This window comes from Nicotiana tabacum, chromosome 21, assembly GCF_000715075.1.
Source record: "Nicotiana tabacum cultivar K326 chromosome 21, ASM71507v2, whole genome shotgun sequence".
Lineage (NCBI taxonomy): Eukaryota > Viridiplantae > Streptophyta > Magnoliopsida > Solanales > Solanaceae > Nicotiana > Nicotiana tabacum.
In genome coordinates, this window is record NC_134100.1 from 53,843,968 (window position 1) to 53,868,302 (window position 24,335).

Genomic DNA, 24,335 nt, shown 5'->3' on the forward strand with positions numbered 1-24,335 from the left:
ATAAGGGCCTGAATAAAATAAAGTTGTCTGGAAAACACACAGCTAAAGTAAAGTAGACGGGGACTTTAGAACTACGGACATTGTGCAGTTATACCTCAAATCTCCTCCGAGTAGCTGAAATTCGAGCAAGTCTATGGTAAACCGTTGGGACCAACTCCAAAATCTGCACAAGAAGTGCAGAGTGTAGTATCAGTACAACCGACCCCATGTACTGGTAAGTGCTGAGCCTAACCTCGACGAAGTAGTGACGAGGCTAAGGCGGGTCACTTACATTAACCTGTACGCAATATTAGTAATAACAAAAAATAATAGAAATAAATCAGGTAATTCATTTATAATAATTAAAGCCAACTCAGCAATCATAACCAATTATCATTTTCATGAATTTTCATTGCAGCGTGCAACCCGCTCTCACAATATATTCACATTCAATTCTGTTGCAACGTGCAACGTGTAACCCGCTCTCACAATATATTCTTTTTCAATCCTCTCATATAAATATTTTTAACCAGGTATATATATTGACTTTTAAATAAGTCTATTGCGGCGTGCAATCTGATCCCCCAAATAGTTACTTTTAATAAGTCTATTGCGGCGTGCAATACTATCCCCCAAGTATTGACTTTTAATAAGTGTTGCGGCGTGCAACCCGATCATCCAATATGAACTTTTTAATAAGTCTGTTGCGGCGTGTAACCCGATCCTCCAATATATCCATTTCAATCAATTTTGTTGCGGCATACAACCCGATCCTCCAATCTATCCATTTAACAATTCTTATAGAAGAAATTTCCCCAATAAATGCAATAATTAATTTAAAATTATAAGACAACAAGCATACAATAATTATGATTTAATTATGAAACAAACAATGACAAATAGCAAATTATTATAGAAATCAGGGAGAAAATAGGTAGTTTAATATTTAATATACTAAATGTCAAATAACAATTAAGACACATAATTCAAATAGCATGTAACAATTAATGCAGGAATTCAAGAATTAATATTTGACAAAGAATAAGAGAGAATCAATTATTATAATAATTAATTTATGATTTTTTCAGTAATTATGCAAACAATTAATTTGACGACGTATAGACACTCGTCACCTCACCTATACGTCGTTCACATGCATTTCACATAACAAATAGTTTAAGGGTTCTATTCCCTCATGTCAAGGTTAACCACGACACTTACCTCGCTTTACAAATTCCAATCAATTACTCAACCACAGCTTTTCCTTTTAAATTTGTCTCTAAAAGCTTCAAATTTATTCACAAACAATTTGATATATTCAATACGAATCATAGGAATTAATTCCATATGAATTTACTAATTTTTCGGATAAAAATCCAAAATTCATTAAAATATTTGACAGTGGGACCCACGTCTCAAATCTCGGAAAAACTTACGAAATCCGAACACCCGTTCTGAGATGAGTCCAACCATACAAAAATTATCCAATTCCAATGTCAAATGGACCTTCAAATCTAAATTTCTCGTTTTTGGAAAGAGAAATTTAGATTTATTCAATACGAATCATAGGAATTAATTCCATATGAATTTACTAATTTTCCGGATAAAAATCCAAAATTCATTAAAATATTTGACAGTGGGACCCATGTCTCAAATCTCGAAAAAACTTACGAAATCCGAACACCCGTTCTGAGATGAGTCCAACCATACAAAAATTATCCAATTCCAATGTCAAATGGACCTTCAAATCTAAATTTCTCGCTTTTGGAAAGTTTTGCAAAAATTTAAATTTCTTCCATCTAAATCCGAAATAAAGGATTCATGTAGGCATGGATTCATGAAATACAATCACTATATGATAAAGAACACTAACCCAGTTCGAAATCGTGAAAAACTCCTTTGAAATCGCCCCTAAACCGAGTTCTAATTAAGGGTTTGTGAAAAATGGAAAAAATTCCGGTTTGGTTCTATTTTAAGTCACGGGCGTCAGGCCTTCTTCGCGTTCGCGAAGGGCCGGTCGCATTCGCGATGAGTAGCACCCGTGGCTTTCATGTTCGTGAGTCCTCTTTCGCATTCACGAAGGCTTTTTTCCCTCTGGCCTTCGCGTTCGCGTGCCAGTGCTCGCGCTCGCGTAGAAGGACGACTGACCCCTCCCCCAGGCCTCTAAAGCTTCGCGTTCGCGTTGAGCTGGTCGCGTTTGCGAAGGGTAAAGTCTCCATAGCTTCGCGTTCGCGACCCAATCTTCGCGTTCGCGAAGAGAGAATATTCGTCTTGCCCAGTTTGCTCTTCGCGTTCGCGAGAGTACATTCGCGAACGCAATGAAGGAAATACCATAAGCTTGGAGTTGTAGAAAACCAGATTTTTCTAAGTTCAAAATCATCTCGTATCCTATCCGAAACTCACCCGAGCCCTCGGGGCTCCAAACCAAACATGCATACAAGTCCTAAAACATCATACGAACTTTCTCGCGCGATCAAATCACCAAAATAACACCTAGAACTACTAATCAGACGCCAAATCAAAGGAAATTTTCAACCAGACGTCTGAATCTCGTCAAATCAACTCTGATTCTCACCAAATTCGGCAGACTAGTCATAAATATTATAGGGGACTTATACTGGGCTCTGGAACCAAAATACGGACCCGGTGTCAATAAATCCAACATCAGTAACTTCTTAAAAATCTTTAAGCTTTTATCTTTTAATTTTTTATTAAAATTCCATATCTCGGGCTAGGGACCTCAGAATTCAATTCCGGGCATACACCCAAGTCCCAAATTATGATACGGACCTACCGGAATTGTCAAAATAGTGATCCGGATCAGTTTGCTTAAAATGTTGACCAAAGTCAACTCAGTTGAGTTTTAAAACTCTATTTCATATTTTAATCCGTTTTTCACATAAAAACTTTCCAGAAAATTATACGGACTATGCACACAAGTCGAGGAATAATAAATGGTGCTTTTTGAGGTCTTAGAATACAGAATTACTTATTAAATTTAAAGATGATATTTTGGGTCATCACATAAAATGAGATTATAGACTAAAACACTGATATTCTTCATGATGTAGATCATAGCTTTCTAAATGTCGGCTTATCCACCCATCTTCGACATTTCTTAGGTTCATGTTGCTCTTCAATCCCAATACATAGAGAAACCTATGACCCGACATGATGACCAACAATATGGGCTTTCGTCCAGCGAATGGCAACTTAGTAAGCTTGTAACATCCTCGAGCATTAGTGTTAGCTCATAATTGACAAGCTTGAAAATCGCTTTAGCTGGATCCCATAATTCTATCAACAACCTGGTAAGCACTCTATCGGCTTAGACGTTCATCAACTTAGTCAGTGCTCCAAGATGTGTCCTAATTCTATCTCCGTGTGCTCGCTGGATGCTTCTCCATCACTATTTCACCTTATGGGGAGCTCTCATGACTATACTAATTTAAGATATGTTGTGGTTATTTTCTGAGGTGGGTAAAAGAAAGATGTTCGGTAAGTGTTTGCTTAGGATCTTTAAGTATCTTGTTAGGTTTGTTTGTCTTTCCACAGAAGTCATATCATTAGGTGCATGACTCGTTGACATTAGGGTGGCTTTCCTAATTGTGCGTTAGTGCCAAAGACCAACTCACCTAAGATTTATGCAGTATGAACTATTTTACTATGAGTAGAGTGTTTCCTAAACCTTTGGAGTGGGACTGAGTAACTGCGAGATGACATGTTAGTTAACCTTACAATGTCGTTCTCTAAAACTAGAGAGGTTTATAAAGAATGTTTGGAGGGGTGAAAAGACAACCCTCGCATGATTCGCGTGTGATTGTGTACGTCCATGACTCGATAGTAAAATGTGATGACAATCTATAAAAGCAGTAACAAGTAATTGTGATAAATCAGTGATAACATCAGGAATAAAGCAAGTAAACACATAATTGCAAATTATGAAGTCATGTAAACATATAGTGAAGTTCAAGCAACTTCAATAATTTCTTAAATTTTAAAATCTAGCCTAAGTCTGCTAAGGCTAGAACCTAAGTGTATAATCTCCAGCAAAGTCGCCATGTTGTTGCACCCTATTTTGCACAGGTCAAAACAAAATACAACTTGTTGTTTCCCTGAAGTTGATAAAAGAAGAGTCGTCACCTAATATTTAAAGGTATATTAGGATACCTATAAGTCTATAAAGATTATTATCTTAATGGTCCGCTATACCAGTGAGAATCCGGGTAAGGGTTCTAGTTATTCTAAGGGGAAGGTGTTAGGCATCCCTTAAAATCTACGTTAAGTAGTTCCTTAAACATAGGCTAAATACGGGAAAAAGAATGATTTACATCCTAGTTAATTTAAAAGTCATTAAGCGGGTCTATGTGAAAATTTACCTAAAATGATGAAGTATTTGTTCAAAAATGGGTCCATGATCTTATCAAAAGAAAATGTTTGGTTTAAAATAATGTTGTGCGGTTTATTTGAAAAATGAGGACTTGTTTCAAAGATGCAAGTTTCTGTTGATGTTCAATCCTTTCGTCATCCAAAAAAAATGTGAAAATGAGTTTTACCTTGACCGTTTTTGAACTTATTTGATATGAGTTATTTTGATTTTTCAAAGTGACTATCCATCTTTGTGAAATCTGGGTTTGACTTGCATTGTAAAATTGCTATCCTTTCCAAAATAATTTACCATCGAATATTTCCTAAGTGATTCATTTGGAGTCTTTTTCAAAAATCCCTTTTCGCTTGAACCCATTGGACTCTGCAAACGCCTTAAAGAAAAATAGATGAAACTTGTTAGGAAAATCAAGTGAAGAAAAAGAGTCTAACTGATGAACCAAAACAGTTGGGATATATTCAGATTTTAAAAGTCATTAGCTTTTGAAGTAATGAGTTATCTAAGCTATGGTACCCTTTATTCTATGAGATTTAATTACCCTATGATTTTTTCTAAACAATCACAATAAATAAAAAATCATATGATATTAGTGTTAGTTCCACAAATACAACATATAAACATGAATGGGCTTATAGCAGCATTGAAATAAAGTAAGGGAAGGGGCTGGACTCTGTGTTGGGCTGACAACAGGTCAGATCCAATTTAAATTTTAAGCAACAACGGGCTTCAGCGAATAGTGACTGCAAATGAAGGAGAGGGTCCAGCTTAGTTGCTATGGCCAGAGTTCACCGTGAACTGCACAGGCCCAATGGTTCATGCAAAAGAAGAAAAGCCAATTCTTTTAGTACAATATGTAGGAAACAATAATAAAACATATCATGAACATAATTATGGTCTGAAATGACATAAATAAATCTATTTTTGTTTGTGACAACCCCGTAGATATTAGTCAAGGTCAACTACTACTAGCTAGAGTGAACCAAATCTACTTACAAGATTGCCCTATAAACCTCATACACTTGAGAGTTCACAAGGGCCTCGTGGACCCCGAGCAGTGCTTGTGTTAGGGAGGACCCCCCTGGTGGTAGAATTAGGTTCACAACATAAACTTTTAGTCATTGAGCCTTGTTCTTCCATAGAGGTTTAAACACAAACCAAGATCCCAATACCTTGAGAAAACAGAATATTCAGAACATCAAACAAACACAAACACAAAACATTTCTTTCAACACAGAAGGCCTTAAGCCCCCGTGAACATGGCAAGCTTATGAACTAAGTAGATCACAAATATTCCCAATCAATTAAATTTATATCACAGTCAGTTAGACAAAGAATCATTGAAGGATTAGAGCATTAGCACATGCTTCAAATCCAAAGTATCCTTAGTAAATGATCATTGTTAAAGTACATGATGGAAAGATATATCATCACACAGGACCTTAGGGATGTTAAAAGACTTCAAAAAGCTTCAGAATAAACTCAGAATTACTTTACATATCATGGCATTTTCATGATCTTCCTAGGACTCACTATTTTAGCCAAACAAGATCAGAAGCAAGTCACAAAATGAAGGCTGATAGTCAGTTATTCTCATAAGTACATTTACCACATAAAAGACACTTTAAATTGTTCAATGTCAATCAAAACACTTATCTAATTTGTCAATAAAGTTGACAGGAAGCTTTTATCCAAACACATACTTATCCTCAGGGTCAAGGGTCTAATACCTCACAAGAATATGATTAGCCATGGTTTTTTTAAACAGGTTTAGATCATCAAAACAAAACCATATGACACCAGACCAAACTCAAATAGTCCCACACAGTAAATAGGTATATAGTTGAGAGATCATCCACTTCATTGCATATGAAGTAACCTAAGCTAAACATTTAGACAGTAGAATTAACCTCACAAGAAATCGCACTAACATAGGTGACAACAAGAACGATTCAACATGATAAAGTAGTTAGACTTAGTCCCAAATTGAACCCTATAGGCATGGAATCTATAATAGTTTGTAGTGAAGGAAAAAGCATTTAGTTGAATCATCAAGCAGCCTAGATCAAAAGTACTCAACCAATAGGCTAGGTAGTATTGCCTCAAGTCAATTAAGGTATTCTAGATATAGTCTTCATAACCATAAATAGTAAGTAGGATAAAATATTAGCATGTGTGGTTGCAAGTTAACAGACATTTAACTTAATGAAAGTATGATTACCTCTAAACCATAAATGGAACATGTTAAAACAAGTGCTTAAATCTTATCACATACTATATGTTAATATCAACATAACATGATGTACAAGGATCACTGCCTACAAGACTTCAATTTACTAAGAATGCTAACCTAATAAGACACACAATGCTATCAAGTAACTAAGCAAGACATTGTAAGAACCTAAACGACTAACAACAAAGAACCAGTAGCTAAGCAGAAATAAACATGGGAAACAAGATTCAACTGTCACCAAGAAATATTTGTTGGCTAAGCAGAACAACATAAGAGACAAACACAATTGTTAATAGTGAATGCCGATTAGCTAAGGAGAAAACAACATGAGCAGCAAAACACAAATGTCAATGAAAGATATATATTGGTTAACATAATATCATAAGAGAGAGCAGAAACATTGTTAATAAAGAAATATCAAATAGCTAAGTAGAAATAATATGAGAAAAGCTACAAGCAATTCAGACTTATTAAAACAAAATCAGAGGTTTACTGACCTTTCTAGGGGAAGCAAATCAGGTAATTACTCCATACCATTAAGAACCTGTGCAACCAACTCCAAACGATTAAGCTCGAACATAATACGAAAAAGAAAAAAAAGAACTCAGACAAGTCTACTTAAGACTTAAAGGGAATTCAATTGTAGTGCATTTACTATTATTCGATTGTAGTTGTGTGTGTTGGTGAGAGAATTAAAGCATGATATATAGAGCCAAGATTGGGGCTTTAGGGTTTTGAGTTTAAGATTCAAAATTAGTAGAAGACACTGAATATCAATGAACACTGATGAGACATCTTATGACGAAATCAAAGTAAAAATAAGAAATTAGAAGGGAAAATAGACTAAAGATTTTACCAATTCAGAGGTGACTACCGGACTAGCCGTTTGAAGCCAATGGACCTCCAAACAAAGCATTTACCTAGAGGTCCCTGCATTTGACCTGTGGGCTATCAACCGTCACGATGAGGTCAAGATTCTTTCGAATCTATGGATGCATGTGATGCCTTAATGGAGATTTGAACGAATGAATGCGGTGATGAAGGGTATGATGATGAGATTCTTTGTCTTTCATGTTTGGGTGTAGGGTTTCAGGAGTTGAGATTTGTAAATGAATGATGGAAATGGGAAGTATTCGGCTAGATTCTCGGCTTATCAGGGAGAGTGGTTGTCTTATAGTTGTTTTCCAGTGCTCTTGCACACATTTGTGTAAGGTTCATGGATGACAGAAATTGGAGAGGATGAGAGAAAAGTAAGAGGAAGGGAAAATGGGGGTGGCTGGCATAAGGAGAAATTATTAGGGTTAGGAGCGGTCTGGTGGGCTAAAAGTGAAGGGATGGATATGGGCCGTTGGATAACCAGATCAACAGCTCAGAATATTAGTCTAAAATATAAAATAAAAATGACATTTGAAGATAAAACAAGGGCCGTTGGATCATTGTGATCCAAGTTGGATCAGATAAAAGCATGGAGGAATTATAGTTAAAAGGGGAAATTGTGATTAATCTGGCCTATTGATGAATTCTATCAAAGGTCTTGATGCGTTGTGGTTGTTTTGTGAGGGGTTTTGGAGTGATGATGTGGCAGAATAGGATTGGTGGAGAGGAGATGGCATGGATTGCCAAGTAGGAGAGGGAAGTGTGGGCTTGGACAGGTTAGGTATGTTTTGGGCTGGTGTTTAGGCCGAGTGGATTGGGTATTGGAAGAAGTAGGCTGAAAATAAAATTAATCTTTTGGCCATTTCAATCAAAATCCACCAATTGCAATTGTAGCATGTTTTAAATCTTAAGCCTCCTTTTATAATTAAACTAACTAAACTTATTTAATCTCAATAAAATATAACAAATTATAATTAACAAATATATTATAAATTAATTATTGTCAGCTAACTTTATATTATCGAGATAATTAGATAAACAAAATAATTAAAATACTCGTACATTAAAATTATAAAAGCCAATTTTTATTAATTACAATAATAAAGGTAGTATAATTGTAATTATTTAAGATCAAATTATTAATATATAATTACAGGAATATAATTAATATTAATAACTATTATTAATACTATATTTTACTTATTATATTATTTATATTTCTAGAAAAATAGATAATCAAAATAATACTTTTAAAAACACCTTATTAAATCATTGTTGATCAACAAGCGTAAGAAGTTTAATTAGAAAATGGGAGAGTCAAAATTAGTCGTCAACAGCATGGTCTATGCAGCGTTCTCATAGAAGGTTCTGAGGCAGCACTTATTTGTGCATCGCAATCGCATGGGTTAGGCAGCAATCGCGAAGAGTATTATCAGGCAGGGATTTAAGTTGTCCAATAACTTTGCCCATTATTTCATATTTTGAACCCAAGACTTTGAGATGAGGAGATTTTAAAGAGCAATTTCACTACTACATTAGTGATAAGTAATTTTCATTTGGATTTGGCTATATATCTTGATTCCCATGGATTTCTACACCTAAAACTTGGAATCTTAAAGTAATATTTTGAGATTTTTATATATAAGTTAAGAGGGTGTAATTTGGGGATATGGGGGTCAATTTGGAGCTGATATTAGAATCTTATCACATGTTTGGACTCATGGGGTTATAGTTAGTCGGGATCTACTCCTTGACTTGGGTTTTGAACATGTGGGCTCGAGTTGACTTTTTTTTACTTTTGGGGATTTAGTAATGATTGAAGCTTTTTTGTTAGAAATGGATTCCTATGGGTTTGTTTGACGTTATTGAGTTGTACTTGACTAGATTTGAGTCGTTTGGAGTTGAATTTCAAAGGAATCACGGTTATTGTTGATTAAAGCTTGTCGGATGAAAGTAAGACTCTTATATATCCTTGTATATGATGTTGTGTGGATCGGGTGGCATGCCGCCATGGGTATATGTATGGATCGGGTCGCCACCACAGGTATATGTGTGGATCGGGTGGCACAACACCACAAAAATATTTGTGGATCCGTTTGCATGCAGCAACGATATTATATGTTGATCGGGCGGCATGCTAACATGGAGCTCGGATTGGTACCATCCCTTTGAAGTCAGATGATTACCTATGTTGCCTTGGGCCCTGTGAGAGTAAGCACTGATATTGGTGTTTGTTTGGAAACTTGGCCTGGGTCGGATATGTATATGTACACGAGTTTGTGTTGTGAGATTGGGTATTGGATTGTGAGAATGAACTGGAAGCCTTGACTCGTGCAATGTCTCTTGCGCATATTTATATGACTGTTGACTGACTCATATTGTGATTATTAATGATTGAGATGACTGATATTGTGATATCCCCCTTGTTTGAGCATGCATTGGTAGTTTAGACTCATGTAGTGACTCTTATATTATATGAGAATGCTGATTGATTTGAATCATGATTATGGAAAGAACTTAGATGTTTGATGTTGTATTTTATCTCCTTGACTGAAAAACATTTCTAAATTCCGGTTCTAGTATGGTTCTATTGACAAACCTGATAGATAATATCATGCTTTATTTCATGCTCTACTTATGCTTCAAATGCTTATTGAGTTGTCAGTAGGTGTCAGATTCATCTCCCGCACTACTTTTTCGAGGCTAGACTTGATACTTATAGGGTACTGTGGTTTTGTACTCATACTATATTTCTGTATATTTTTGTACAGGTTCTAAGACTAGTATTAATGGTACCCTTCGAACTGAATAGGAGCATTATTGGAGACTTCATGGTGAGCTGTTGTACTTGATCCGATCCGCAACACATGGAATCTCCCTTCCCTACATATCTATTTTGTGTTCATGTATTCTTCCTTAAAGATGTACTTATTCAGTTGACTCTAGTTACTTTTATTGGATGCTCGTGATATAGTTACACTAGGTTTTTGTTATTTTATACGATTGTGGTCGTATTTAGACCTTGTCATTGATTATGTATTCACAATATTGAATTGAGATTTATTCCGCATTGTTATTTATATGATGAAATAGTTAAATGGCTTAATAATTGGATTCTATTATTGTTGTTGTGTGTTGGCTTGCCTAGCAAGCGGGTTAGGTGCCATCACAGCCTTTGGTGGGGGTTTGTATCGTGACAAGTTGGTATCAGAGCTCTAGGTTCTAAGGTTCTCACTAATCACGAGCAAGCCTAGTAGAGTTTTGTGGATCGATGCAGAGACGTCATTATCTATCCACGAGAGACTATAGGGCTTTAGGAATTTTCACCTTCTTGATTCCTCATCGCGAGACTTTATTTTGGCTAGAGGCCTATATCTTTAGTTCTTCCTATTCATTCGTACTCGATGTTGAGTACTCGATATTGGTTGGACACCGATGAGTGTGGTGATTCAACAGCGGTAGCGCGAAATATTTTTCCCCTATGATATGAGGGCAAATTACTATTATCGCTTTGTGGAGAAGTTTTTATCTATTGTAACTCGGGTGTTGGTATTGCCCATAGTTACAGGGTCTTACACAGTGTATTCTGATGTTTCACGCGATGGTTGCGTGCATTGTGAGTGAATAATTGTAGGGTGATTGTTTGTGTGTCTCGACTGTTGGCATGAGAAGGATTATTACTTTCATGATTTTGGATTTCGGCATTTGTTCTAGCGTAGGGGAGGCACTTGGCTATGGATGTTCGGGCTTTGGCTTATAGAATTATGAGATTGGATATTTCGGGTTCTAGAAGAGTTCTTGCTAGTGTGGTTGCATGGTCATTCTTATTTGAACGCAACAGAGCTCGTCAGTATGATGATACTCTTTTGCTTGTCCTTAGGGACGCAGTGTTGCAGAATGGTGCTAAGGAGCTGGTCCTTAGTTATGATCGTATACTACAACTTTCGAGTAGATTTGTGTTCATATTATTTATGGATTGAGGTAGTTGATCTCTAATGAGACTCATAGCAGGAGGTATTCTATTCATTCGAGTGGTTTGGGGATTTATCATGGTTTTAAGCAGCATTATAGGTTTTGGAGGTTGGATTTCCGCGGACCTTGAGAACATTTGATGTTATTTGGGTCATTGTGGACAGATTACTAAGTCTGTGCATTTCATTTTGGTAATGGCTTCTTACACCTTGAGAGTTCAAATTTGTGTGCTATAAGGTATGTACTTCACTCCTCTACTTGGGTTGATTCGTTTTTAGGCCATAGCAAGCTTAGATGTTGAAGGCAAACATGTTAAACTTGAAGTTGGAAGTATGTTTGAGCTGTATTGCGTATGGGACTATTTTTGGATTTTTGAGTTAGGTTTCAGCTGGTTCTTGATGTAGTAGCTTGGATATGTTATTGTTTATGTTGTTCTTGTTGTTTTTTGTATTGGTTTGAATTGGAAGGAAACGATATAGGTGCTGCCCACTTTTCTGAAAATCATAGGTATATTTTTGTTGATTGTTTGAGCTTGGTATGGTGCTGAGAATATATTGTAAGTTTTTGTGTGTGTTCTTGTTGTTTAGACTTGGTGGAGAGAAGAAATTAAGGGGGGATGCTGTCCGATTTCTTATAGAATGAATTTGTCGCTCGATAAAATTTATTAAGTTCACTATGGTAACGTTGATGTCCTTATTGTTTATTGTAGATTCAGAGTAAATGAGGCTAAGCTCGAGTGAATATATAAGGATTCGGTATAAGGTATGTTAAGGCTCACTCTTTCTTTCTTTTGGCATGATCTAAAAAGAACATAACTATAACGTCATTACTTCAAAAGGAACTCTATTCTCAAAATTAATGCTTTGTCACGACCCAAAATCCACCTAGTCCTAATGGCACTTAACCCAACCCACTAGGCAAGCCATATAACAGTCAACACAACTCAAATGAGAATAATATGAATCAATAGGAAAATAACTAAATTTTTATACAATGACACAAGGATTGGTAGTATAAGTCATGAGTCTCTAAGACTTAGATTTACAAAATGGGTATAAAAATAAATACAACAATTGTTTGGAATATACATAAATAGAATACAAATCTAAAACTACCAAGGACAAGTGGTAACTATGTCTGGACAACAAGTACATCTTCAATGTCAGCTTCCACCATACGCAGCATCATCATTTCCAAGATCTGCACGCAAGGTGCAGAAGTATAGTATGAGTACAACCGACCACATATAGTCAATAAGTAACACATCTAACCTCAGGCTGAAATTAATTATTCAGCATTAGTAATATGTAATTACAAATGTACTTACTATTTTAATATTATAAAAATAATTTTTAAATATGCCATAGAGGTTTTTTTGATTAATTTAACGAATTACTTCTTAAAAGTTTTGATTAATTAGATTACTAGGTTTGAAACTAGTGTTGCAATTCAGAAAACAAAGTATTTTTAGAAACAATTAGTTACAATAATTAGTAGTATATTTGATATTTATAATTTTACTATATTTTATTAGAAATTATTTAAGTTTAATTAAATTTATTTTAAAAAGGTTAAAGACTAAAGGCTACAATTGTAATTCCTCAATTAAATACAAAGTAGCTACCATTTAAATCAATTTTAGCCCAAAAATCAAGCCCAATTCAGAATTGATCCTGTCCAAAAAGTCTCTCAATCTACCTTGGCAATCCATGCCACTCTCTTTAAACTACCTTGGATCAACGGCTCACGATTTGTCTCCATTTTCTCTTTAAATTAAAACACTAATCATATTTAATCATAGTCGTTGGATCACAAGAATCCAACGGCCACCAAAATTCCTCAATAAAACATTTAAACCTAGAATTATCAAGACCGTCGATCTAAAAGATCAAAAGCCCAGATGTTTCCCCTAACTTATCAGTAGAGATGGCCTCCCGAACCCCTAACCCAAAATCATTTCTCCCTTGACCCTACCACCCTCTTTACCCAAACTCTCTCTTTTCTGTCATCCGTCTCTAGCCCATTAATTCCAAATCCTTGCACAAATTTATATAAGGTCACACAAATGAAACCCCAAACGCTCAATCGGCCTCCCTATCCGCGAATCCCGCTTCTATTTTCCTCTTTTAATCACTGTAATTGAACGCCCAATTCTGAAACCCTAAGCTCAAAACACCATTAATCTGATTTTGTCACGCCCCAAACCTGGGGAGACGTGGCTGGCACCCGGTGCCGTACTGGCCCGAACGAACCACTCTGTAACTTATGATCATTCGACCAAAATTAGAACATACATAGGTCGAGTTAGCTGAACTCATTCCTTTCGTGACTATCATGGGCCCATATGGCCACAACTCATAATGTGCAACTGTAATTGGGAAAAGCATTGTATCACTTAACCATTTTTCTTAAAACATGAATACATATGGGCCGTCAAGGCCTCTGACATACTGTAGAAAATGAACATTTGTCTACAAAGGCTCTAAGATTATTTGACACCAAATGGGACAAGGTACAGGCCTACCCATAAGTCTTTAGCAAAACTCTGACACGATGACTCATAGATTCGGCTGCACTCCGAATGAGGTGGAGTCTTACCGACCCTTTATTGAATACCAATCTCATCTACTATGAGGGCTCGTCAAACTGATTATCTATACTTGTAGGTATGAATGCAGCGTCCCCAACAAAAGGACGTCAATACGAATAATGTACGGAGTATGTAAGGCAGAACTGAAATATAACAATAAGTCCACATTACTTTAAAGACATATAAGAATCAACCCGAATCTCTGAAGTGCCACCATATATACCTACTTATCATACTTATATATATATAATACTTCTCTTTGAGATTGTTTCTATTATCCATATCGTATGATGCATGGCTGCCCAACTGATCAGTGGTAACTGCCCGACTGGCCATCGCACGGTGGTAAATGTATGACTGCCCAACCGGTGGTAAATAATGATACATAACTGCCCAACCGGTGGTAACTGCCCGACCGGCCGTAGCCCGGTAGTAAATGCATGTCTGTCCAACCGGTCGTAGCACGATTGTAAATAAAGATGCATGACTGCCCAACTGACCATAACACGGTGATAAATGTATAACTGCCCAACCGGCCGTAGTTCAGTGGTAAATGAATATGCATGTCTGCCCAACCGGTGGTAACTGCCCGACCGGCCATAGCATGGTGGTAAATGAATATGCATGAAGATGCGTGTATCACTATATTAAAATATTAACATCTTTATCATATACCCCAATAGAGACTTAGGAACATACTTAGACATGTTTGAATATCACTTTACCAGAATGAATAACATAGACATCCTTAATTGCTAAGAGTAGAACCACTTATGGAATAACATTACGTTTACGTATCATTATTTGGATCATGCCAAAAGAAAGAAGGATTATCCTTAACATACCTGAACCTGCAGAGATATCCAATCCCACATCTACGCAACAAGGTTATGCATGTAAAGTTTAATTTCTATTTAATAGGTTCCTTCAATGTGATCTAAAATCATCATCAGAAACACCACATTTTAAAATTCTACGCATGAAGTTTAAGGAACCTCACTGCATCTTTGTGGGAGCAGTTTCTGCTGGAATGAAAGTATCGCTGCAAGTCTCAAATTAAAAAAACATTTCCTTCCATGTGGTTGAAAAAGACCAAAAAAAAGATAAAATGATCTGTTTATGAATACAAGAAAGTATAACAATTTCATTTCAGATGTCAAGCTACAAACACCAGGTATGCCCACTGACCTGCTACTACTGCCGACAATTCAATTAACTGATCTTTGAATTTACAAGGCTTTTCCGAGAAATGAAGTGTCTTGCCATTATCATTTAGGTTGCCACCTTTCCATTCCATTGTAAGAGTCATGAATATGGACAAGGCCTTGCTGCCACGTGGGGGTGGGGTGGGGAAATTTTAATCTTATCCTATAATCAATTAATTAATTAGGTAATATCCCGCAACCCGGTAATTAACCAATTACTCGCATAATTAAGAATTATCTTAAATTACTTAAAATACTATCCACTTTTAACATACTTTATGTGCCCTACTATCATGGTCATGTGGTACTATATAAAATAAATACATACACTATTATTTTATTAAAATATCCGTGTATATATATATATATATATATATTTTCAACTTTTAATTTTTCTAATATCATATAAAGAGTATAAATTTTCGTACGCTTAATTCTTAAAATAGTAAAATGCTAACCTCCTTTTCTTGTGAAAAACTAACTTCTATTTTATTTCAATAAAGAAAATCCTATTTATAAACTTTCTCATATTATGTGTATAATTTATCATATTCGAAAATAGTAATAATGGTAACTATCCAAAATTATACTTATAAAACTTTTACTAAAATACTCCACTTAAAAGAAATTACTACACTAACATAATATCTAACGGTATCAAGGTTGTAAACTTACAGGGTCTCATAATAATAATGTCTTAAACCCTCTATAACCTCCTAATAGACATAACCCCTTCGAACTCATGTGGATTTACTACGGCACATCCTAATGCTACGGTACGGGATGTAACAGATTTCTTCCTTGTTCTTTCAAATCAAACATACCGAAACACTCATCTTGTCCCTAGGATATGAAGCCTGTTGTATTCTTTCCATTTCACCGATGAAAATTCAAAAGCCCCAATTATGAAATCACAGACAAAAATGTGAAACTTGAGATAATCTGATTTCTCTAATGATCCATCAAATCGGGGCATGCATGGAGCTTCTACAGAGGTTTCATCATGATAACTCATTACCCAGTGGTCAAACGCAGTGACCTTTAAGTTATAGAGTTTATCTGATGGGTCTTCATCTTCAACAACCAATCTCTCATCACTCAAGTAAAATCCATCTTTGTTTTCATCTATGCTTCCCCTAATTTCGCTCGATTTGCTTGCATCATTGATGGTAGGCTATAATCTCCTGTTTTAGTCGCTTATTGTACTCTAATTTACTGTACTTTATTCATATTTTAGCTTTAATTGGTAGTGTTTTGCACTTATTGTGTGTTTTATGCCTTGTAAGAGTAATTCCGAGCTATATAGATGTTGTGGATCTAATACGAGCTATTTGGAGCTTTGAAGTCTGAGTAAAAGCCCAAGGAATTAAGCCGGGATCGTGTTCGGGGGTCGTAGACCAAGTCTGGACGTCAAAAATCAAAGTTTGATTCGTACTCTGAGAAATGCACACTGTCGCGGTGCGTGGGGCGCCGCGCGTGTACAAATTCATGCCGTCTATCAGAAGTTAGCTCTCTGGATTTCCCCACAAATGCCCCGTATGGTGCGTCATCCCATGCGGCACGCCTGTGCAATCTTTACAGAGTAAATGTCCTATTTCAGCTAGGAGAAGGTAGTTTCGTCTGGGCCCGACCCTACTTGGTATATATATATTGAAAACGTTATTTTTTAGACTTTTGACACATATTCGACCTAAGGAGGCTAAGGAGGAGTTGGAGGAGCAAAATCACAAGGATTTCATCATTCCTTCCTCACTCAAGACCCGAGTTTGGATCGAATCTATGTTTACTTATACTTTAATTTTATTTGTGATGAATTGCTCCATATCTATGGAGTAGTTCCCTTTAGGGTTTGATGGATTTGGTTTATTGATGATTGTTTGTGGATTATAACTCTAGTTTTATGCATTGAAGCATTTTTGGATGATTTAATTATTGCATCTATATTCACTTGTTCATGTAATCGAGAGAGGCATAACTTGTGATATCTTTGCATTACATTGTTGGTTGAGTTCATAGATTCTTCTAAGTAATCGAAAGAGGCTAGTTGAATCATTTATTAAACCTAGTTAGGAGGATAATCGAGAGAGGTTCTCCTAAAGACCAATCCACTACGCATTCTTGCATATCTTCACGTGCTTAAATTGGTTCATCTTGTAAGGTTAAAACTTAATCGAGAGAGCGTTTTTGTTGAATGTTTGAATTAATAATTTAGTGAATTCGAGAGACTCACTTAAATATTAGAAGTGAATTATTTAGATTTAGATCCCAAACAATTATCTTGCACCTATCCTATCAAAATCTTATCTTCTCCCATTGATAACCTTCTTTGCTTATTCCTTGTTTCGATTGTCATTAGTCAATAGCTTTAGATTCTTAGTTAATTTTAGTTAGACATCTTATAAATCTCAATTGTTGATCATCTTGGATAGCAACCAAGTTAGAAACTACGAGAACACTGTTTAAATCCAATCTCTGTGGATTTCATATTATACCATACTATATTTGATTAGCGAGCATAATTTAAGTGTGTGTTTTGAGCTCGTCAATCATCCAGTGGTCGTCATTCTCCACTACCATCACTTGAATCTGTTGAAACCCTGAGGTTCAATGGCCACTATAAATAGGGGCCTTAAATGCTATCACCAGCCAGATCTAACCTACCAAGAATCAAAATCTTATACGAATTAACGATTTAGAAGCCTAGGTTTCTTTTCTGATTAATTTCTAGTCTCTTCTATTTCCGAGTTCCTTCACTGCTCAAGAGTTTGAAACTTTGATTCTCATACGGCTAAGTTAAAATCATGTTTGGTTTGCTGCTCAAGAAGAGGTAACTACACCTCCATCCTTTCACTTTCAATTGCTTCATTCGAAAATCATGAACATGCTACTTTCTTCCTCTTAACTACTTTGTTTATAATTTTTATTCAGCCGTTAATCACTTTTTTTTTTCACTATAATTGTCATGACCCAAAATCCTAAACTGTCGTGACGGCGCCTAACGTGGTACTAGGCAAGCAGACATTATAAAATATTTTCAACATTTTTAACAGAAAATGAATGAAAGCAGTTTAAATAATAAAAATTCTCATAAATAGGACAGAAACCCTAAACTCAACACGGAAGTTCCCAACTATCGGGGTGTCACGGAGTACATGACCATCTATACATCACAAGTCTGGAAAATACTATCTATGATAGTCTGAAACTAAATACAATAAGCGGAAAAATAGGGAAGGAGAGACAAGGCCTGCAAAACGCCGGGAAGCTACCTTGAAATCTCCAAACGACCAACTGTGCAAAGGAATCATCACCCACCATGTCTGGAAATACCTTGATCTGCACACGAAGTGCAGGATGTAGTCTGAGTACAACCAACGCAGTAAGTAACAAGACTAAATAAAGAACTAAAAGTAGTGACGAGCTTCACAGTTATAGTTCAATTTCAATAATTTCAACCCAGGAAGGTAGGCATGCTTTCAAGTTCGACAATTTAGGCCACAACAGTTAATCCATGTAAAGTTCAAGTGAAACAAAATACAATATCTCTCAAAAAATACAAGACGGTGATATATGACAGCTGAAGTGCAACAGAAATGAAAGTCAAATGCATCCTCTCAGAGCAATAGTCACTCAGTCCTCCCATTCACTCCAAGCTCACAATCACTCATTCTTTACAATCACTCATTCCTCTTAATCGCTCAGCACTCGGCACTCAGTAGGTACCTGCGCTCACTGGGTGTGTGTACAGACTCCGGAGGGGCTCCTTCAGCCCAAGCGCTATAGCAAGCCAATCATGGCATATATCAATGAAATATGCTGCGGCGTGCAACATGATCCCATAAATATCCTCACAATCAGGCCCTCGGCCTCACTCAGTTATCAACCTCTCCAGTCTCTCGAGCTCTCAGAAATCATGATAATCATCCCAAACAGTAATGAAATAATGCATCAATAATGAACCATAGAGACTGAGATGTAATATGCAAGTAAAACTGTGACTGAGTACAAAACAACAATTTAGCAGATAATTCAACATGCACACGACCTCTGTGGGTCCCTACAGTGTCAACACATGGTCTAAACTTGATTTCTAACATGATTTGCAGTTCAATTTCTCTAATACGTGGAAAAATGTACGGATAATAACATATTATTCAACTACATAGTTCCATGGAATTGACCAAGTCACAATTCCTATGGTGCACGCCCACATGCCCGTCACCTAGCATGTGCGTCACCTCAAAACCAAACACATGACACATAATACGGGGTTTAGTACCCTCAGATCCAAATTTAGAACTGTTACTTACCTCAATCCGAGTAAATCTCTATTCCAACACACCCTTGCCTTGAGAAACGCCCTCTGAATGCCTCGAATCTAGCCATAAACAATTCCATATAATCAACACGGGCTAAGGAATCAATTCCAGAAGAAAAATACTAAGTTATTAATCAAAAGTCAAAAATTGACTCAAAAGCTAGCCCTCGGGCCCACGTCTCGAAATTCGCTAAAAGTCACAAAACCCGAAAGATCATCCAACCATGAGTCCAACCATATTAAATTTACCAAAATCCGACACCAAATCATCATTCAAATCCCCAAATCAAACTCTCCAAATCCCTAACCTCACACTCCCAGATTACACCTTAAATACACATAAACTAGGTGGAAAATTCAATGGAGAAACAAGATTATTAATAATAAATAAGCACAAGGTACTTACCTCAAGAAACCCCTCAAAAATCCTCTCAAGAATCGCCAAAACCCGAGCTTGAAATGTTGCATATGAAGAAAAATTGCGAACCCTCGTTTTTAAATAATCTGCCCAGCACTCTCGCTTCTGTGGCATCGTAGAAGCGACCACATACCCGCTTCTGCCGCTTCCTCTGCTCCTGTAGACCCTTACTTCGCTCCTGCGGACTCGCTTCTGCGAGCCACCAAGCCGCTTCTGTGGACCCAGCCCCCATGCCTATTTTTGCTTCTGCGATCCCCTGCTGCATCTGCGGTCACGCAGGTGCGGTAATTCCCTCACACCTATGGCCCCCTGCACACTCCCCTCCAAAGTCACATCTGCGCAGCACAGCCTACACCTGCAAGCTCGCACCTACGATCAAAGCTCCGCATGTGCGGTTACACAAGCAGAGTCCTTGCTTCAGCCATGCATTTTCGATCTGTAAACCATCCAAAATCAACCCAAGGCTCCCGGGACCTCAACCAAACATACCGACAAGTCCTAAAACATGATATGACCTTAGTCGATCCTTAAAATCACCTTAAACAATATCAAAAATACGAATCGCACCCAATTCAAGCTTATTGAAACTAAGGAATTCCAACTTCTACAAACGACGCCAAAACCTAACGAATCACGTCCTATTGACCCCAAATTTTGCACACAAGTCACATTTGACATTACGGACTTACTCCAACTTTTGGAATTGTAATCTGACCCCGATATCAAAAAGTCCACTCCCAGTCAAACCTTCCAAAAAATCTAATTTTCGCCATTCCAAGCCTAATTCAACTACGGACCTCCACATCACAATCCGGACACGCTCCTAAGTCCGAAATCACCTAACGGAGCTAACAGAACCATCAAAACTCCATTCCGGAGTCATTTACTCATAAGTCAATATCCGGTCAACCATTTTAATTTAAGCTTTCAACTATGAGACTAAGTGTATCAATTCATTCGGAAACCACTTCGAACTCGAACCGACTACCTCGACAAGTCACATAATAGTTATAAAGTACAAAATGAGTAGTAAATGGGGGAACAGGACTAAAACTCTCAAAACGACCGGCTGGATCGTTACAATAACCTATTAATGATCTATGATAGGCTGTTATATTTGTTTAATGTTAACTAAGGGGCTGTATGACTTTACTGACTTCAATTTCTGTATTAAACAACCTATGTATTTAAGTTGTTTAAATTGATGATTTTTCAAATTTTTGCCTAAACCTCACACCTTGCTCTAATGTTCTGTTATGATCATCATGTTACATTTTGAGTTCTGTTAATGTCTTGTTGCAACTATCATAATCTTTATGTTGCATTTGGAGTTTTGTTCCACCTAATGCTCTGTTTTGACCTTCATGCTCATCATGTTGTATTCTGAATTCTATTTCACTTGATGTTTTATTATAAGTCCTCATGACTCATTATGTTATGTTTTTATGAGTTATGTACTTAGGTTCCATTATGGTCATCATGCTTAACATGCAGCACCCTTCTAAGTTCTGTTATCCTACTTAGGCTTTTCTGTTTATCATGCCATATCCTCTGAGTTCTATCATGCTATACTTAGGGTTGCCATTGCAGTCTTCATATTTAACATGCCATGTTTTTTAGGTTATATCATTCTAAACTTTGGATGTTATTATATGGTTTTAGCTAGGGTACATATGAAATATATACGATAACCTTGCCTCAGTAGGTTAAGGTTTATGAAACCCGAGTGTTCAAAAATGCTTTTTCATAAATGTTTATTAGCCTTTGAGTATCATTTGAATCGTTATTATGAATGCTTTTGTAACAACTCAGCCGTTCGTTTTGAGCATTTGCATTTTGTTCAACTATTTGAAGTCTTGAGCAGCATCTTATGATGTATTATGACTTGTGTGAATCGTCGATTTTGATTTTGAGGTTATTCAGATTTGATTTGGAAGAAGGATTTTCAACTCAAAAGTTTTAAGTTGGAAGAGCGGACCAAGTTTGACTTTTGAGTATTTGACTCCGGATCAAAGTATTGATGGTTACATTAGGTCTGGATGGTAATTTTGGACTCGGGCATAAGCCCGGATTTGAATTTGGATATTTCTAGAAGGTTTCACCACTAATTGGTCAAAGTTGGAAATTTGAAGGTTTGGAATGTTCATAAGTTTGAATGAGAGTTGACTTTGATGATATCGGATTCGGATTGAGGTTCTGGGAGTTGTAATAGTTTTGTTTTGTCATTTGGGATCTGTGCGCAAAATTTAAGTCCATTCCGAGTTGATTTGCTATGATCCGGTACGAGTTTTGGAAGTTGAAAGTTCAAAAGTTTATTAAGTTTGATTTGAGACACGATTCGTGATTTTGATGTTATTATGTGTGATTTGAGGCCTCGAGTAAGTTCATGTTATGTTATGGGACTTGTTGGAATGTTCGGATGGGGTCCCAAGGGGCTCAAGCGTGCTTCAGATTATTTTCGGACCATTTTTCTTTATTTTGGCATTGCTGGTTTCTGCTGAGTTCTAGGCATCTGGTTTTCTTGTTCGCGATCATGGAGAGTGGATCCCGATCATGTAGAGTTGTTTGATGGCTGGGGAAGATTATTCATTGTGTTCATGAGTCTAGAGTTGCGTTCGAGGAAGTTAAGGAATTGTTCAGTGCGTTCACGAGTCTAGCGACACATTCGCATAGAAGGAAGGAGGGCCTGAGGATGCCAGGTGTTTGTTCTTCACGGTCGTGAAGTTTGCAACGCGATCGCGTAGCTCTAGGAGATTTGATCATCGCGTTCGCGAATGTGATGCTGCGTTTGCATAAGAGGAATTTCAGCTAGTGAGCATTTTTCTATGAGAATGCATGGAATTGTCCACGTTCGCGAAGTGTAAAAACTGGGCGGACTCTATTAAATCCCATTTCGAGGGTTAGAGTCATTTTATCATATTTAGAGCTATGGAGCTCAGATTGAGACAAGTTTTGAAGCGATTTTCACCATATGGATTGGGGTAAGTATTCTCTACTTAGTTTTGATTATTTTTCATGAATTTATCCTCGTTTATGGTTGTTGGTTGATGATTTCAAAAGAGAAATTATGGGTTTTTGTCTAAACTTTCATAAAGTGAATTTTTGAATTTTGAGCATCGATTTGAAGTCGGATTTGACTTTTTGGTTGACTTAGGGTATTTGATTAAAGATTCCACCTTTATCGATTGGGTTTGTTTCCTTTAGCATTATTTGATATTCTTGAGTTGCTTTTGGCTAGTTTCTAGCCGTTCGGAGGTCGGTACGCGCGGGATGGCGTTTCTGGAGTATTTTTTGGCTTGCTCGGTATTGGGTTTGACATTTTTGAGGTAAGTAACATTTCTAAACTTGGTGCAGAGGGTATGAAACCCTGAATATACGTATTATGTGTTCGGTGTTGAGGTGACGCACATGCTAGGTGACGGGCGTGTGGGCGTGCACCATGTGAATTATGACTTGGATGATTTTGTGGTACAGTGTAGTATTCTATCTTATTTTTATCCATGAAATTCCTGCGTGCTAGAATAATAAGCTGTGATCCATGTTAGAAATCATATTTAGGCTATATACTTATTCTGTTGGGACCCACTGAGATCATTGTTGTTGTTGAGTTATTTCCTTAAATTATAATTACATGCTCAGTCATATTCATTTATTTGCATATCATATTTCAGTGTCTGTTATCATCGTTGTCACATCATGTTATCATTGTTTGGGCTGATTGGCGTGAGATTTGTGAGCCCGAGAGACTGAAGAGATTGATGACTGAGCTGAGGCTGAGGGCCGGATTGTGAATGATATTGATGGGATCGGGTTGCACGCCTCAATCGGCCTTATGGCTATATATGGATCGGGTTGCATGCCGCAACAGGCCTTATGGCTATATGTGGATAGGGTTGCACGCCGCAACATGCCTTATGGCTATATGTGGATCGGGTTGCACGCCGCAATAGGCCTTATAGGCTTTATTACTATTGATGGGATCGGGTTGCGCGCTGCAGCAGGCACCGTACTGTGCTGAGTGACTGAGTGTGCTGAGGGATTGAGCATGATGAGTGGGAGTGCAAGACTGTGAGATTTAGTACTCTGAGAGTGCGAGTACATGAGTTCATTACTGTGATGCATTGCATTGACATGTATACTTGACATACACTCATAGAGATGCATTTCCTGATGCTACACGGTATTGTGAAATTCATGACTTCATATGCACATTGACATGTAGGCATAGAGATGTACTTTCCTCATGCAAATCTGAGATTTAAATATTTTATCTATTGTTGAAAAAAAAATTTAAAAAGAAATCACAGGTTTTCTGATATACTCACATTTTGGTGAATTCGGTGAAATATTTGGGTTTTAC

At 36.9% G+C, this 24,335-nt stretch overlaps 1 long non-coding RNA gene across 1 annotated transcript; it reads right to left on the reverse strand.

Annotated features, from left to right (window-relative positions):
* Nucleotides 1-4,931: 4,931 nt before the first annotated feature.
* LOC107782027 (uncharacterized) lies at nucleotides 4,932-8,054 on the reverse strand. The gene is made up of 3 exons (XR_001647138.2): nucleotides 7,453-8,054; nucleotides 7,094-7,140; nucleotides 4,932-5,161 (listed from the first exon to the last, which is right to left on the reverse strand). It is a non-coding gene; the product is annotated as an uncharacterized LOC107782027 (long non-coding RNA).
* Between the last annotated feature and the right edge of the window lie 16,281 nt (nucleotides 8,055-24,335).